Below are 19,019 nucleotides of genomic sequence, written 5' to 3'. Positions count from 1 at the left end.
CTGGAATACTCAAAGGGGTTGAATAATTCTGTAGCAAGAAGTGAACAGTGCTTTGCTGAATAAATCTACATTGTACAATCTACTGTAACAATAAAAATGAGTAATTCTATAAAGCAGTGGTCCCTAACCGGTGTAAAGGAAACATTTTTTGTCAGGAGGGGTGGTCGGGAGGGGTCAGGAAGGGTCTGGGGTTGGGAGGGGTGGGTCGGGAGGGGTCAGGGGGCCAGAGGCAACTGCGAGTCCAATTCGGCGTCCATTGAGGGCTAGGTTCAGGACTGTCCTGTCCAGTTCTGGGCCATGGCCCGGTGGTTGGGGACCCCTGATGTAAAGAGCGAAAGCATAGAGTAGTATGCAACTGTTCAGCCTAGAACAAACTCATGCTAGTGGGTTACTGTATAAAGCAGCAAATAATGATACCTTCTGGCACTCAGGAGCCACACATTGGCCATGCAACTCCCCCTGCTGGTCTCAAAAATAGGAAACTGAAGCCTCCAAGTGTCAGTTATGTGGTGTTTATACAAATGGCCTGTAGGTGTCACTGTGCACATGAGTTGTGCTGTGCATGCACAGTACTTTCTATACAACTTGGGGTGTTAGAGTGAAGCTACTGTTGATGTGTAATGGCTGCATGAACCTGCTAATAAAGCACTGTTATACTCTACTCATTCTCGGCTACCAAAACATAACAGATTGGCGACGAGGTGTCTCTTCTACCTCTGCAGCAGCCTGCAGCTTTCCTCCAAAACCCTGGTGAGCCTACCATACCTTTTACTGCTTGGATCTGTATGTTTGAAAATTACATTATTGCTGCTGACCAAGGGGAGATTTCTGCTGCTAGAAAGCGTGCTTTACTTATTCACTGCCTGGGAGCAGAGGGACAGCGTATATTCTATACATTACCATTACCTGATGAGAATTTGTTATGTTTTGGTAGCTGAGGATGAGTAGAGTATCAAAGTGCTTTATTAGCAGATTCATTCAGCCATTACACTTCAACAGTAGCTTCACTCTTCCAAGCTGTATAGAAAGTACTGTGTATTCACAGCACAACTCATGTGCACAGTGACACCTACAGGCCATTTGTATAAACACCACATATTCCCCCTATAGTAGGAAAGCATTTGGACAAATGTAATAAACAACATCAATGCATCTTAAAGCAATGATAAACATTCTTCACATCACATGGTCCTTGGTCCATGCAGGTAGTTTTCTGATTCTCTCAGTACAGTTACAATCTGATGCTTCAGCAGAAGAAGAGGAGCAGTCCACAAGTATTTTAACTAAATGCATTTGTATGTATATTTTTTCTTTATAAAGCGCTACTTGCTCTGCAGGGTAGATTTATCTTTATTGCCCACTAGGCCCAATTGCTATGCTGCCCCCCTCCAGCCATGCACTTTCAAAGTTATTAGCTCCATTCATAGGTATTACTGATGATGAAAGGTATTACTGATGATGATTTTCCAGTGAGGATACTGTAATTGTCCCATTGATAGGGCACACAATTTACTTACAATCCACTTGAGTTCTGCATCTGAATAATACTTTGGTCCTAAAGAAAAACAATAAAGGCCGCAAATCGACATAAATCAGCCTAGAAGTGACAGTCAGCAACCAGGGAAATCCTTGTCTTATTTTTTTAGGTAGATTTAAAAAAGTCTACGATTAATGCATGCACCGGTCCCTCCACCACGCTCCTTTGTTATTACTAAGGTTGTTTTCTGTGAAAGAGGATCCGACTCCGACCAAAGCCATTCAGTTGCCTGAAACCTGCTGCAATGGAAAGACTTGTCACAGATCTCAGCAAGTTGAATTCCGTAACTGCTGAAAATCGTGCATCTGTCTTAAAAATCACCACTTGAAGGGCAAGTCAACCCCAAAATAAAAATTTGAATAATGAAAGAAAACATAATTCGAAGCAACTTTCCAATACACATTCATTAAAAATGTTCAGTTATTTGTAAAAACAATCGATATTGAAAGCAGCATTGGCTTAACTCATAGTTGCAAAAGTCTTAGTTCCCCGGCAAAGACAGGTCTGTTAATCAGCTGTTAGTCAACAGTCTTAGGGCAGAGAATAGAAAGGGACAGACACTGCTTTCAATACATATATATAATACATATAATACAAATAACTTAAAAAACATAGAACATTTGTAATGAATGTATATTGCAAAGGGCCCAAGAGATTGATAGCTTGTTTAAAGGGGTTGTTCACCTCTGAGTTAACATTTAGTATGATGTAGTGTATTCTGAGACAATTTGCAATTGGTTTTAATTTTCATTATATATAGTTTTTGAGTTATTTAGCTGTTTATTTAGCAGCTTTCCAGTTTGCAGTTTCAGCAATCTGGTTGATAGGGTCCAAATTCCCCTAGCAACCATGCATTGATTTGAAAAAAAGACTGGAACATAAATAGGTGAGGCCTGAATAGAAAGACGAGTAACACATGTAGCAATAATAATATATTTGTAGACTTACAGAGCATTTATTTTTTTTTTAGAAGGGGCCAGTGACCCCAGTTTGAGCTGGAAAGAGCAAGAATAAGGTAAATATTTTTTTAAAAAAACTATAAAAATAAATAAATAATGAGGACCAATTGATATTTCTTCAAATTGACCATTCTATAACATACTAAAAGTTAAAGGTGAACCACCCCTTTAATCCTTTTTCTCTTGTGCTTTGTGGTTGAACAGGAAAATTAGTGAAGCCTGCAGGTGCTTAATGCTTTCCCATTCACTCAACTATCTCTGCATTTAGCTTCCGTCCTCATCCGCCTAAACTTTCCCAAGCTGAACCCCTGCACTGTATCATCTCTGTCCATGCACGCTCTGATTGACAGCCTTGTGGGCGTGGCTTCCTGCTCTGCACAAAACCGACAGCTACAGGGTCCTAATTCACACGAGTGACCGGGAGTAGCTGCCCAGGGTACTGAAATGTTATGAGATTCTATTGGATTTGGACATGGAGTCATTTACTTTCGCAGGGTCATTGCTCACAGCATGCCTTGGGAAAAAAATATGTTAAAGGGCATATAAACCCAAAAACATAAGTTTAGCCTTAAGACAGGTCATGTAATTCAATGAGCATGGCCAGTATACATTATTATACATTATAAAATTATTTGAAAATGTATCTGTTTTCTGTGCTGTCGGTTCAACTTTTGATACAGGGGTCCGCCGTGTATGCTTCTGCATTGGTCTGTTATGCAGCGGGTTTCTACTACACTGTTTTAGGAGTCAGAAGTAGACGAGCAGAAACAGTCCATACAGGTGTTTTTGCCATTTTATAACAGCAAACAGAGTTCTCATAAGGTGTGAGGGTTAATAACTCTTGCTGAGGATTAAAGGCATCTCATTTCAGAAGACAGTTATTCAAGTGACACTCACTCTAGTGCCTTGACACACTCTTGTCATAATAAAAGGCAATAATCATAACTATATCCTTAGTACAATAATATGGCAAGGTATAAATCCCAAGAGCACAGCCATTTTTGGGTATATCCTGCACACAGGGGGGCTCAGAGCCAATCCACTGGAATACACAGGCTCAGCAGTGTATGGATTTGGGCTGAAGGATATATTATAGCTCAGTCTTTCTATGAATGTGTCCTGCACGGGCTCTGGCAGACAAGTGAGTAGGGAAAAATCTGCCAAAATCTAAAATCCAGACAGCCCTGGGGATGGGACTTGGTGCGGTGCATAATCTGGAGCAGCCGCAGGGTCCTAATCTGTACTCACTCACACTTGTGTTTTTTTGTTTGTTTTTGTATTAGCATTATAGTGCACCAATCCTCTATTGGGCTTACTTTCTTTTCATTCAATAAGAATTATAATTAGTGGCTTCATTTCAGCCTTTTTGCCCGTTTAAATATCAGTGTGGGCACAATGCCGGCCTTCTCCCCATACAATTCGCCTTGTCAAGGTGCATCAGGGTGCCATTCATTCTTTCAGTTCAAATACTCTCTGTCCCTTAAAGTCCCCTGACACATCTTCCTCTTGTAGCTCCTGTCATAAAATATTCTAATCCCTGTATTCTGATTATGTATGGCACCTTTACAACACACTGTCTTGGGAGTCTGAACAGCAGAACATGTCTGGAACCATCTAATATATCTCATCTCCATTTCCAAAACTGTCCCGGCGCACACAGTGACCTTATGATCATACTGGCAGATCTTTAACCATGTCATAGCTGTTAGCTAACAAATTTATTTTCTTGCTAATATACTGTATATATATATTTTTTATATATATATATATATTTATACGTACATATATATATATATATATATATATATATATATATATATATATATATACCCAGCAGCACTTACTGTATTTCTTACTGCAGTTCCACCTACAGAACAACGGTATAGCTGGAGGTGAAAGGCAGGCACTGCCCCTTACTGCGTTGCTCCCAGTCACATGCACATGCCCAAATTACACCAACTGTCTTGTGATTTTAAATTGTCCATCTCTGCAGCTTTTGTGTTTGCCTCTTTACTTTTGTCAGCTACATGCATGCAAATCACTGTAATCTGCTCCCCCAATGGCTCTGGATTACACAAAATGTTTAAAAGTTCCCTCTGTAGACTTTAGTCAGGGTCGGACTAAGAAAAAAACCTGGTGGGCTCAGCCAGACTAGACCCCCTCACCGTGCCTCTCCCTGACCTCCCCTCCTGGCTTGACTGCCTCCTGTCTTGCAGGAAGAAAGGGTGCAGGGTGGGTGGCTGCTGGGAGGGTTTGCACTTGGGGCAGGGGACCATCAGAATGGGTTGTGCCTGGGGAGGGGGCTTCTGGAGGGGGTTGTGCCTGCAGCGGAGGGCCACTGGAGCGGGGTTGCACTTAGAGCAGAGGGTCAGGGGGTGTCTTGGGGGCCCCTGACATGGCCACCAGGTAGGCCCCACACCCCCAGTCCAACACTGCCTTTGGTGCATTTTACACAGTCTCTCTATGATCTGCAAAGGAACAACCCATAGCCAGGAACTCCATTGCCACAATATATAAAAGATCCCTCAGTGCCTTTGCAATATATTACACTATTCCCAGAGTACTTTTAGGACACTGCACAAGCCCCCAGTCTCCCTGCAGTGCATTGCAGTGTACAGTACAGCATCCAGTGCATCAAACATGCTCAAATGCCCATCTATTTACATACCCATTTGCTGTAGTCTCATCCAGACTTCTACCACTATGGAGCTGTTTGAATATGACTTCATTGTATTTACCCTAATGAAAATTATATAATTGTGGTATTAGAAAAAGAACTAAATTATATCCTGCCAATAAGGTTTTAAAATTTTGCATCCATACCAAATATGTTCATAGGTACCCTTTTCCTCTTTACATCTCCAACAGAGATCTTCTGTACCCCTGATACTTTTTGATATTGAAAACTTAATAAAAAAGAGATTTAACAAGAAAAAGAACTAAATTAAATTTGCAACTAGTATTTAGTCATACCTACAGACATCTCTAACCAGTATAGTCTTGGAGCCCATTGTCCAGTCGGCATTTTATGTAACTTGGCACTTTGGAGAAAAAACTGTATAACCTGTTATTACTGTCAAACAACTACAATTAGTTTGTGCGGCTGTACTCTAACATGCTTCTGTAGTTAGGGTTTAGTTAACAAACTTGACATACAGTATATTATGAGGTAAAGGGGTTGAACACAACTGTAACTACAGACTACACCATATAACATATGAACCCATACTATGAAATTAAGCCATGAACAATTATAGCTACAGAATGAATGTTTAAACCTAGCCTTTGATTATTGCTATTCATTATGACAAGAGTGTGTCAAGCCACTGGAGTGAGTGTCACTTGAATGACTGTCCTCCGAAATAAGATGCCTTTAATAATCAGCAAGAGTTATTAACCCTCACAGACACATTATGAAGACTCTTTTTGCCATTATAGATTTGGTCGGATGAGTAGACAACTGCCTGCGCTTATCACCAACCATGCTGGTGTCCTTGGCACCTTGTCTGCCAGACTTTCTAATTGGAAATAGAGAATCTTATAGGCGAAGCCACATGGTGGCAATGTCTGACACCCATATATCTTTGTCAAGACTGAAACAGTGATAAGCCTAAACTGAGTTAAAAAGAGATATTGAACTAGGCTTGCATTTACCATATCAGTGGACTTATTATTAATGAGCATTTGAGCTACTCGGCGGAGGTCATTTATCAAGCATTGCACAAATTATTCACCAGGGTTTTAAAAGATTTAATAACCATGTAACAGGGAACCCACTTTCTCTGTAAATGACTCCTCACCATCTTCCAGGACCTCGACCCCCCCGAGTGCTTAAAGGGATTGTTCATCTTTAAATTAACATTTAGTATGACGCAGAGAGTGATATTCTGAGACAATTTGCAATTGGTTTTGATTTTTTATTATTTATGCTTTGGCAGTTACTTAGCTTTTTATTCAGCAACGCTCCAGTTTGCAGTTTAAGCAGTCCAGTTGCTAGGGTCCAAATTACCCTAGCCACCATGCAGTCATTTGAATAAAAGACTGGAATATGAATAGGAGAGTGATTAAATAGAAATTTAAGTAATAAAAACTAGCAAAAACATTACTTTTGTAACCGTTTAGAGCATTTGTTTTTAGCTTGGGTCAATGACCCCCATTTGAAAGCTGGAAAGATTTAGAAGAAGAAGGCAAATCATTCAAAAAATATAAAAAATAAATAATGAAGAAAAGTTGAAAAGTTCCTTAGAAATGGCCATTCTATAACATGCTAAAAGTTAACTTAAAGGTGAACTTTTTCAGTCCAGTTGGTTTCAGATAGATCACCAGAAATAAAGACTTTTTCCAATTACTTCCTATTTTCTATTTTTGACGGCTTTTCTAATATTGAAGTGTAAAGTGTAATTTTTCACCTTCTAAAGCAGCTCTGGGAGGGGGGGTCGCCGACCCTGTAAACTGTTCTAAATTGATAAATTTAGTTGATACATTTATTATCTTTGTCCCTGCTGAGCTGAATCCCTGAGTTTCATTACAGGCAGCTGTTAGAATTGATACAACAGTTGCTAATAATCCAGAGACGCTGATGAGAAATGTATCAACTCAATGTTGCAAAATTGTAACCGTTCAGAATCTGCACCTGAATTACGGAGCTGCCAGACTGAAACACCAGACAGGGACATTGAACTTTAAACTAAGATTTTGGAAAAATGGTAATAAATAAAAAATGGAAAGTAATTGGAAAAGGTTGTTATTTCTGATGAACAATCTGAAAACAAAAAAGTGAAAGAAAAAAAGTGTTGGAAGGTGAACCACTTCTTTACGTCAGTTGGAGCATGATTCAGTATGCTTTATGTTGGTGTAAGCTTTGATCGGCTTTGATTAAGCTAGAATTGTCCTTGTCATTACCCTCCACTGATTGAACTGTCAGCTGACCCACGCAACAAATGAATACTGTAAGATTGCCCCAAAGGAAACGTTATGTAAACTTTTCCTTATGTTTCGGTAACTACTGTTCCCATGCCCTGTGGAAGTGAACTAGTGATACTATACAGACAGAGGAATTCTCACTTGGGAACATGGATCAGACTCCTCACATCTCAACACTAGATATCTCATCTATGTCATGTATCACAGCCACTGTAGTGCTGATCCCAATGGTCTAAACAGATTGGATGCTGTCACACAAACACACTAAGCAATTTTCTAACCTACAGACACAAACAGCAGGAAGGCAACCTTTATTTATACAGCACGACTTGTATATACTGTACAGCCAGGAGGTACAGAAAGTACAACATACAAATGTTAAGATACACAGGAGGTCCCTGTCCTGTAGAGCTTACAATCTAATTTCACTGTATTTTAATTCTAATGTAATTTATTCCCCTTTATAACTAAGCAGTTTGTAGTGGTCAGAAATCACTGGCATCTAGACTGTGCAAATAAACCCATTGTGAATACATTTCTCTACAGGCTGTACAATGACTGCAGTGATTTATGCTAAAAACACGACAATGTTCCATTTAAATGACTGTTGCGCACAGTATGTGCCCTGTGAATCAGCTAATGTCAAAATAAAGGTCTCTGCATTTGTATATATATTATGACTTCTGATGAATTGGGTGTAAAACACTCCCACATTTAAGGGACATGCTGAAATTGATTGGGAAAGTCTTCATAAAATTGTGCCACTGGAGTCAATGAATGGGATACATTCTAGGAACATAAACAGTATGGCAGCTCCCATCTCTACCAATGAATATAAATTAGCCCAAAACACAGCTCTCTTTGTGGAATAAGGCTACAGAAATATAAAATGATGGTACCCCCCTGGAGTATTTTCCCATTAAACAACAAGCATTTTGCTCAGACTCATTCAGTTGCACAAAAAGGAAACTGTCAAGCAATTTCTGGGACTATTTCTTATTAGTTCCAAAAGACCATGAAAGAGAAATTGTTTCCTTTCATCAGTCAAATGCTAAGCCATCCATGCTAGTATATAACGATCATCCGAGCGTCACTTTTCTACCCTCCGAGTGACCTTGAGCACAACTTCATGCCCGGTATATAATATCTACATAGAAGCCACACAGTGCAGATCCCTTACAGTGCAGAGCCTTCTCACATAGTGCAGAGGCTTCTTACATAGTGCAGAGCCCTCCCACACAGTGCAGAGCCTTCTCACACAGTGTAGAGCCCTCCCACATAGTGCAGAGCCTTCTCACATAGTGCAGAGCCCTCCCACACAGTGCAGAGCCTTCTCACATAGTGCAGAGCCCTCCCGCACAGTGCAGAGCCTTCTCACACAGTGCAGAGCCCTCCCACACAGTACAGAGCCTTCTCACACAGTGCAGAGCCCTCCCACACAGTGCAGAGCCTTCTCACACAGTACAGAGCCTTCTCACACAGTGCAGAGCCCTCTCACACAGTACAGAGCCCTCCCACACAATGCAGAGCCTTCTCACATAGTGCAGAGCCCTCCCACACAGTGCAGAACCTTCTCACAAACTGCAGAGCCCTCCCACACAGTGCAGAGCCTTCTTATATAGTGCAGAGACATTCACATAGTCTAAAGCCGTCTTATACAGTGCAGAGACATTGTACACTGTACAAAGGCTTTCCACACAATACAGAGCTTTTCTGAACAGCGACAGAACCATTCCACGGGTGAGAATAGAGGTCATAAACTAAATTATCCTCCGTGATAAAAAATTCTGCCCACCCGACCCTAGTAAAGATCTCTCAATTCACATGCTTCTCCCAACTATATATCCATGCAAGAAACTGAAGGAGTTTAGGACCCTGCGGCTGCAGCAGATTATGCACAGCACCAAGTCCCGCCCCTAGGGCTGTCAGGTTTTTAGACTTTGGCACATCTTTCCCTACTCACTTGTCTGCCCGGCGCTGTGCAGGACACTCGCATACAGAGACTGAGCTACATTCCATATCCATACACTGCTGAGCCTGTGTGTTCCTGTGTATTCCTGTGGATTGGCTCTGAGCCCCCCTGTGTGCAGGATATACCCAAATATAACTGTGCTCTTGGGATTTATCCCTCACCCTATTATTGCGCTGAGGATACAGATTTGGGAATTGACTGTGAGAAGTTCATCTGAGGAGTATCACCAGCAATAGCCATACTGCGCTAATTGACCAACATACTGTAAGTTACCCCTAACTTTTCTCTTTAGCATCAATGTACTGTGAGCATCAGTTCTGTGAATGAAATGTACAAACTAGGGGGATAGTGTACTAGTAATGTGCTTATGAACTAAAAACACGAGAAAGATAGTGTACTAGTAATGTGCTCATGGGCAGAGACACCAGGGGATAGTGTTCTACTGATGTGCTCAGTGAAAAAAACCCACCAGGGGGATAGTGTACCAGTGATATACACATGGTCAGAGACACCAGGGGATAGTGTACTAGTAATGTGCTTATGAACTAAACACCAGGGGATAGAGTACTAGTGAAGTGTACCTGGACATAGACACACACCATGGGATAGTGTTCTACTGCTCATGGAAAAAAACACCAGGGGATAGTGTACCAGTGATATGCACATGGACATAGACAACAAGTGATAGTGTACTAGTAATGTGCCCATGGACATAGACAACAAGGGATAGTGTACTAGTAATGTGCCCATGGACATAGACAACAAGGGATAGTGTACTAGTAATGTGCCCATGGACATAGACAACAAGGGATAGTGTACTAGTAATGTGCCCATGGACATAGACAACAAGTGATAGTGTACTAGTAATGTGCCCATGGACATAGACAACAAGGGATAGTGTACTAGTAATTTGCACATGGACATAGATAACAAGGGATAGTGTACTAGTAATGTGCCCATGGACATAGACAACAAGTGATAGTGTACTAGTAATGTGCCCATGGACATAGACAACAAGGGATAGTGTACTAGTAATTTGCACATGGACATTGATACCTGAGGGTAGCGTGCTAGTGATATGTACATGGACATAGACACCAGGGGTAGTGTGGTGCACATAGTGTGAAATGTTATGATAAGGTGCTGCTTCCCTAACTAAAACTGTGATGTTCACCCCTACCAATGTGGAAAATTGCCCGGTAGTGACTACTTATAATCGATCCACCATTCACATGAAATCCAGCGTCAGTGGCAACCATCTGTCAAAACAAATCCCATTCACTCCCTTATAAAAGTCAGTGCTCTTCCTGCTACTGCACATCTGCACTCTCAACCAATTCCCGAAAATGTGTGGGGCACAGATAAATATTTGTTATTCCTTGGGAAAGCAGCGCAGCTTTACTCTTAGCAATTGATCTGCAGTAAAAGAATTCTATTCACTGGAATGAAGGATTAATGTAATCATTAGCACAAGTCATTAGGGGATTCTTGAAGCAAGGTGACAATTATATATTGTGTATTTCCCCCCATCGGGCACCAAGGTTAAATTGCCGTTTCCAACTAGGATGTAGTTCCAGACATGTCATAGTGGCAGGTCATTGCTATTTTATTACTGGTTCTGGAAAAAAAACTCATTGTAAGACCTGATATATTTATATATAATATTATTTTTTAAGGGTTCTTTCAATAATTTGGATCATCAGGACCTCCTGATGACGACTCACGTTTAAGAGCCGAAACGTTGAGAATAAACATCATATTTTCACAACACCTATTAGTGCGGTTCCCTTACTGTTTATGATATTATGATATTATGACCGATTGTTCCAGCACCTAGGCATTATTTTGTGTTCTGTGTGCAACCGGCCTTTTTGAATATATATATATATATATATATATATATATATATATATATATATATATATATATATATATATATATATATATAAATATATATATATATATATATATATATATATATATATATGATGCCAAGTAAAAGCATTTCTTTGGAAGTTACCTGTGCTTTGGTACTACAGTCTAACCCCCTGTCCCCCACACCTATGGTTTTTTTGTAAGAGGATTTTGCATCCCCCATAAATATCATTGATAGTTAGAAACTTTGACTGACAGTTCCATTTTTTGTTGTTTTCTTTAAACAGGTAACTGAGAAGAAAAGATATAAGCTAATATTTAAAAGCTTTTATCATTGTAAAGTAGTTTCTGCCTCTGAATCACCCCCCACCCAAATACAGAAAATGCCATAATTACTTAAACAGGTACTGAAGCTGTTTGTAAATTCCTGCTGTGCCATCCCCAATATTTATTAAAAAAAAGATCCTTTTGGGCTGTTATAGCTCTGAAAATATGGTGATTTTAAAAAATTCTCCAGCCTGGGGTATGGAATAGCAGGAATGTCAAAATAGTGGTGCGTCCCTTTAAGCTGAATTAACTATGGAATACAGATATTGATGTGTAGCGTACTAATCACTAGAACAGGCTGAATCTTTCTGGCATCTACACAAAAACATGCAATAATAATATTTATGCTCCCTGTGTTGCCATAAATAACACAGGGAAACAAATTGTAATTAGAAAATACTGCTGTTCCTATGGAGGCCATTTATAAAAACAACTTATGTGAATACGGTGGTAATTTTAACCCTTTCAGTACATGTCTCTGATACTTATTTTGTTAGATGCACTGCATATTAAAGACCCCGAAATCATTTGTTATAGTTAATTAAAGAAAGGGCATTGAACATGTTATCGAAAAAAAAAATTATGTTATTACCAATGAGATTTGCTTAAGGCTTATGTTTGTTGCTAATTTTATATATATGCATTCTGTATGCATTTTATCAGCTTCTAAATATATGTCTCCTCAACCTCTCAAATCAGTTCCCTTCAGTTTTCAAGCATGTAGATTTATATAGAATGGCCATATGGTCCTCATATCTATTCGGGGATCTGATGCACCTTTTAAGTGTTGATGTTTTCTAGAATTATTTCTTCCAGTCCTTAAACACTATCTCTGCTCTGTGGAACAGACACACTTAAATTAAATATACCCTACATAATTCATTAGCTCTGTTGGCTATTGAGTGTTTAATATCAAACATTGGAGAACTGTTAACTGCATAGAATGTACCTATTGTACCGATATGGGACCTGTTATCCAGAATGCTTGGGACTTGGAGTTTTCCAGATAAGGGATCTTTCCCTAATTTCAATCTCCATACCTTAAGTCTACTAAAATAGCATTTAAACATGAATTAAACCCAACAGGATTGTTTTGTATGCAATAAGGATTTATTATATTTAAGCCAGGATCAAGTGCAAGCTACTATTTTGTTACTACAAGGAAAAATTTAATTTGAATTATTTGATTATAATGGGGTATATGGGAGATGCCTTTCCATAAATTCTTTCTGGATAACGGGTTTCTGGATAAGGAATCCTATGCCGGTACTGCTAATAGTTGCAGCTACTGATGCAACCTGCTAATTACTGCATTATCCAGCCTGGCAGTACTTGCAGGGTTCCTTAGCCTCCTTTCTGTTCATTTAGGTGCTATGCATCAGAGCAGAATGAATGAGTGCACTGGTGCGCTGCAAGTTGCTGGAGAATATTGTCAATGTCCTTGCAATTAAGTCTCCAAACTAGCACTTTGTACCTGCCCCTGTATTCATAAAAAAGCCATAGAAAATGAGGCGTTCAGTTATTTAAAAATTTGATCTACATAGAGCTTGCACACAGGCACATTTCAGAAGTTTTTTAATGCATCTGGAACATATTGTAATACTTGTGATTGTTTATTCGAATTATGTCAATCTGTAGTGTCCATGTAAACGCATCATGTATATTGTTATAGCATTTGACACACATCCAGATTAATATTGGGGGTATGAAATATTGTGATAAAAATACATTTGCATATATATGCACTTATACATGCATTTAGGTTTATATGTATATACATGCTCTATGTGTACATAGCCATATAGTGCACACACACAAAATATAAACTTCATTATCTTCCCTGCTCTCTAATGCTATTTTCTTAATAGTCATTACATGCAGCATAAAACATCCCCTTGTTTGCATTGTCACATAATGATATCACACAGGCGAGTGCACATGCTTGATTCTGTAAGTGTGCCATTTATAATGTTATTCGCGGTGTCCCCCCTTGGAAACTCTGCGCCGGGTGAAATGGCAATTTGTGTAGATAAGGTTGAGATAATGGCTTTTTTAGCTGCTCTGTGCAAATGGCATGTTACATGCAATTCTTCTGAAATATTAAAGCAGTTGTTACTGGGATTACTGCTGGCAATGTATTGCTCCCTACACTAAATCTGGGCCAAGTAAGGTGTGTTTTAGCGCTGCTTTTTAACAGTTCAGTGATTCCCCATAAATGTATTGTACCTGTATGTGACCTAAAACCTTAAGGATTGGGGAGCAGCTTGACCTTATTTTTTATTGGCTTCACTGCAACTCTCATTATATTTTAAAAGGGGTTGTTCACCTTTAAATAAACTTTTAATATGACGCAGAGAATGATATCCTGAGACAATTAGCAATTGGTTTTAATTTTTAATTATTTGTGATTTTTAAGAAATTTGGTTTTTTATTCAGAAACTCTCCAATTTGCAATTTCAGCAATCTTGTTGCTATGATCCAAATTACCCTAGTGACCATGAATTGATTTGAAATACAGAATATGAATAGGAGAGGGCCTGAAGAGAAATACGAGTAATATAAAGTAGGAATAACAATACATTTGTAGCCTTACAGAGTATTTATTTTTTAGATGGGAAAGGTGACCCCCATTTGAAAGCTGCAAAGAATCAGAAGGCAAATAATTAGAAACTATAAAAAAGAAAAAATTTAGGCCAATTGAAAGGTTGCTTAGAATTAGCCATTCTATAATGTTGACCACCACTTATGGATATACATTACTAACATATTACCATACACATGTCCTGAAGCCCCTTTGCTAAATGAAAGGGTACTGGGATTTTTTCTCCATGGCAGTGCCTCCACCTAGTGGGATCTGGGGATACACCTACGGGTGGTCCCACTAGAAAACAAATAATACACACCAATGCAGTAAAATAGATAGAACTTTATATCAATGGAAAATCACAATTTACATATCAATGACCCCAGCCCTGGGGATCCCGTGTAGTAGTTTAACTCCTGGTACAGTCCTTACCAGGCAAAGTTCCCCTCTCCACTCCGGGTGGATAAAGAGAGTCACAGTCCCTTTTCTCCAAAGAGCTCTTAAACCTTCCCCAGGTAGCGCTACCTGCCCAAATACCTCTCCTGTTGGACAGAGTTAGTAGCTTCCATGTAGCAGGCACACTCATAATACCTGTCCTCACAAAAGGGACACCCGCTGGAGCCTTTCAATACTCTCCCATATGCAGGACTCACACAGAGCTGGTACAGGAATCCACAGCGTCTCAACATCCTCAGGCCGGACTCCAAGCTATCCAAGCCGAGCACACAAAGATTGCTTTAAAGGGCATGTAAAGTCTAAATTAGACCAAGGCTAGAAATGCTTTATACCTATAGCCACCATCTTGTAACTTTGTTAAACATCTTTGCAAGACTAAGACTGTGCACATGCTCAATGTGGTCTGGGCTGCTTAGGGATCGTCATAAACAAAGCTGCTTAAGTTCTGCATGGCTGGGAAGTAAGGCGGGGGCTCCCCCTGCTGTTCATAAGTATGATTGTTTCCCTGCTCAGCAGTTAAGGACCGTCTGACTATTCCTATCCACGGCAGTAAATGAAGGGAGAATTTCACTGCATACAGTCAGGTTTCTTATAAAAATGGTACACATTTTTTAATTAAAGTATATTGGAGATAGGTTTCTTTTTCATTAAAGAAAGTAAAAATGGGATTTTATTTTTTTGCCTTTACATGCCCTTTAAATATTCAGGGCACAGCTCCCAGCACTATTTGCAATGTGAGCACAACAAAGCCCTCTTTACTGGAATCCATTCACAGGCAATGTCTATCACAGTCTCTTTGCTGCCCCTGAGCTCTAAACCCTCCAAGGTTGAGCTCACAAGGCTTGGGGCCTCATACACCACAGGCCTCACCATTCCTCAGGTCCCTACATCTTTGCTACAGTCTATGCACTCCCAACTGGATTGTACACTGAGACTGAGCACATGGCAGCTCAGCTTTACAAGCTTCTTACACAACAGCTACACCTTTTGGCCAAATCTAGAACTGCTAGGGCACACTAGGGACAAGGGACTCGCTCCCCCTCCCTTATCCAATTTAGGTCCAACACTTGTGGAATTTTCAGACCATAAGGGAACTTAACCCTATGGATCCCTACATATATAATGAAAAACTACTCAGAAAAGCAATTTAATATACTGCATTTAGTCTATTTTTATTAGCGTTGTCATATGTTGTTAAACTCTTTCAGTTTCTTGCATGAATACATAGTTGGGAAACAGCATGTGAAATGAGAGATCTGCACTAAGATGGGCAGAACTTTCTCTCACGGAGGATCATCCAATAAGGAGTTCCTGTGTTTGTGGTTTCTACCTTGGCACCCAATAGGCGTGCCTACCCATGTGTTTGTGTACTCTAATGGAATCATTAAAAGGTGTTACCAGTTAACCTTTTAGTGGCTGCCATATCTTAATATGCTCATAATGGGCCTAAATATTACTATGGGTTGGGCTGGAAGCAGTATGGCTTGCCCCAAACCCATGTTTATTGATGACAACAGGCACACTGGGAGACGCAGCTGCAGATATTGGGTAGCCCATGTGGCATAACCATAAACGGGTGAAAGGAAAAAGAGGCACTTGAGAATGCAGTGGAGATATATGGTTATACCTGAGATGGATCTGCACTGTGTGGAATGGCTCTGTATTGCATGGAATGTCTCTATACAGTGTGGATTCCTCTGCACTTTGTGGATGGATCTGTGCTGTGTGGGAAGGCTCTGCACTGTGTGGGAAGGCTCTGCACTGTGTGGGAAGGCTCTGCACTGTGTGGGAAGGCTCTGCACTGTGGCTTCTATGTAGATATTTAAATCCAGTACATGAAGTTGTACAAGGTCACTCGGAGGGTAGAAAAGTGATGCTCGGATAATCGTTATATACTAGCATGAATGGCTTAGCTTTTGACTCGTGAAAGGAAACAATTTCTCTTTCATGGTCCTTTGGAAGCAATAAGATATATTCCCAGGAATTGCTTGACAGTTTCCTTTTTGTGCAACTGAATGAGTCTGAGCAAAATGCTTGTTGTTTAATGGGAAAATACTCCAAGTGAGGGGGTTACAATCAGTTTATATTTCTGTAGCTGTTTAGTACAGCACACTGACTTGTTTATTCTACAACGCTGTGTTTTGTGCTGATTTATATTTATATAGAGGGGATAGAGGGGAGAACTTTCATACTGGTTATGTTCCTAGAATTTATCCCATTCTTTGACCCCAGAGGCACATTTTCAATCAATTTCAGTGCAGCTAATAGTCCCTTAAATGTGCGAGTGTGTTTTACACCCAATTCATCAAGTCATAATATATTTATAAATGCAGATACCTGTATTTTAACATTACCTGACTCACAGGGTACATACCGTTCACAACAGTCTTTTCAATGGAAAATTATTGTGTTTTTAGCATAAATCACTGCAGTCATTGCACAGCCTGTAGAGAAATGTATTCCTAATTGGTTTATTTGCACAATCTAGGTTCCAGTGATTTTTGACCATTACAAACTACTTTCATATAAAGGGGAATTAGTTAAATTAGAATTAAAATACAGTGAAATAAGATTGTAAGCTCTACAGGACAGGGACCTCCTGTGTATCTTAACATTTGTATTTTGTACTTTCTGTACCTCCTGGCTGTACAGTATATACAAATCATGCTGTATAAATAAAGGTTGCCACCCTGCTGTTTGTGTCTGCAGGTTACAAAATAAAGAGGACTGAGATGATTGCTTAGAGTGTGACAGCATCCAATCTGTTAAGAACATTGGGATCAGCACTATAGTGGCTGTGATACATGAAATAAATGAGATATCTAGTGTAAAGATGTGAGCAGTCTGATTCATTTTCCCAGGTGAGAAGCTCCTTGTGAAAGTGAGTCCTTTTTTGGCTAACTAAGGTGATAATCACAGCAAACTTTTAGAACACTTCACTTCCTTTCTCCAAGCTGATTACTGTTTACTGTGATGTTTGTGTATATATATATATATATATATATATATATATATATATATATATATATATATATATATATATACACGCTGCACACATTTTGTTAGTAAGAGTGTTAATGCAAACATTGATAAATAGAATGTCTGTAGTGATGGCACTCACAGGATTTACACAGCCAAAGCAAGTGTGGTTAAAAAAAACAGCCAGAAAAGATACAAAGTTTCCAGAATATGTGGCTGGTGCACTTAGATACTTTTGTAACGATTTAACATACGCAAAGAAACAATTGTAACAATTTAAGATCAGCAGGTCTCTTTGGGAAACTGACTTGGCGCTTAAAGGGCATGTAAAGGCAAAAAAAATAAAATCCCATTTTTACTTTCTTTAATGAAAAAGAAACCTATCTCCAATATACTTTAATTAAAAAATGTGTACTGTTTTTATAAGAAACCTGACTGTATGCAGTGAAATTCTCCCTTCATTTACTGCTGTGGATAGGAATTGTCAGACGGTCCCTAACTGCTGAGCAGGGAAACAATCATACTTATGAACAGCAGGGGGAGCCCACACCTTACTTCCCAGCCATGCAGAACTTAAGCAGCTTTGTTTATGATGATCCCTAAGCAGCCCAGACCACACTGAGCATGTGCACAGTCATAGGGGCAGATTAACTAAACTCGAGGGAATAATTCGAATGGAATAAAATTCGAATTTTAAAGGTTTTTTTGGGTAATTCGACCATCGAATGGGTCAAATTCGATCTAATTCGATCGAATCAACCTTCCGCAGCACTTTTCTAATTTTTTTGTGGTCGAATAAAAATCCTTCGATCAATCGCTTAAAATCATTCGAATCGTTCGATTCGAACGTTTTTTATTCGATTGTTCGATCGAAGCTTTTGCGGTAAATCCTTCCAATTTGAAGGATTTTACTATAAGGGGTTTTTTAACCTTTGAAATTCGACCCTTGATAAATCTGCCCCATAGTCTTGCAAAGATGTTTAGCAAAGTTACAAGATGGTGACCCCCTGTAGCCAACTTTGAAAGCATAAATCATTTGTTTGATTAGGCTTGTGGTGCAGTAAGTTCATGTTTATATTTAGTATACAAAATACAGCATTTCTAGCCTTATTCTATTTTAGACTTTACATGCTCACAAAGAATTTGTTAAATTTGCAGTGATTGTTGGTCTATTGCGTCACAAAGATTACCGATTTTTAGAGAAATGGCCTCAGTCAAAATCTGTAGCTTTTCTGCCTTCCTGAAAGTACCAGTACACCCCCCTCCTCCAAAAATGAGCAATGCAGAAAAATACCATTTCTTGGTGCAATTATGCTTACACTTTAAACTTTAAAACCACAGATGTTTTTAAATTAAAGGGGTTGTTCACCTTTAAATTTACTTTTAGTATAATGCAGAGAATGATAT

At 39.4% G+C, this 19,019-nt stretch overlaps 1 protein-coding gene across 2 annotated transcripts in view; it reads left to right on the top strand.

The window, feature by feature from the left end:
* Positions 1–9,352: 9,352 nt before the first annotated feature.
* calcr.L (calcitonin receptor L homeolog) overlaps positions 9,353–19,019 on the top strand; it is a 155,083-nt gene continuing 145,416 nt past the window's right edge. The window contains exon 1 of one of the 2 annotated variants that reach the window (XM_041565895.1): positions 9,353–9,655. The gene's annotated coding sequence lies outside the window, so the exon portion shown is untranslated. The remainder of the gene's footprint in view (positions 9,656–19,019) is intronic. The other variant, XM_018267316.2, reaches the window with a different exon arrangement.

The sequence above is a fragment of the Xenopus laevis genome, chromosome 6L, assembly GCF_017654675.1.
Source record: "Xenopus laevis strain J_2021 chromosome 6L, Xenopus_laevis_v10.1, whole genome shotgun sequence".
Taxonomy (NCBI): Eukaryota; Metazoa; Chordata; class Amphibia; order Anura; family Pipidae; genus Xenopus; species Xenopus laevis.
Note: the sequence above shows the minus strand (reverse complement) of the source record. Positions and strands in the feature narration are given on the sequence as shown.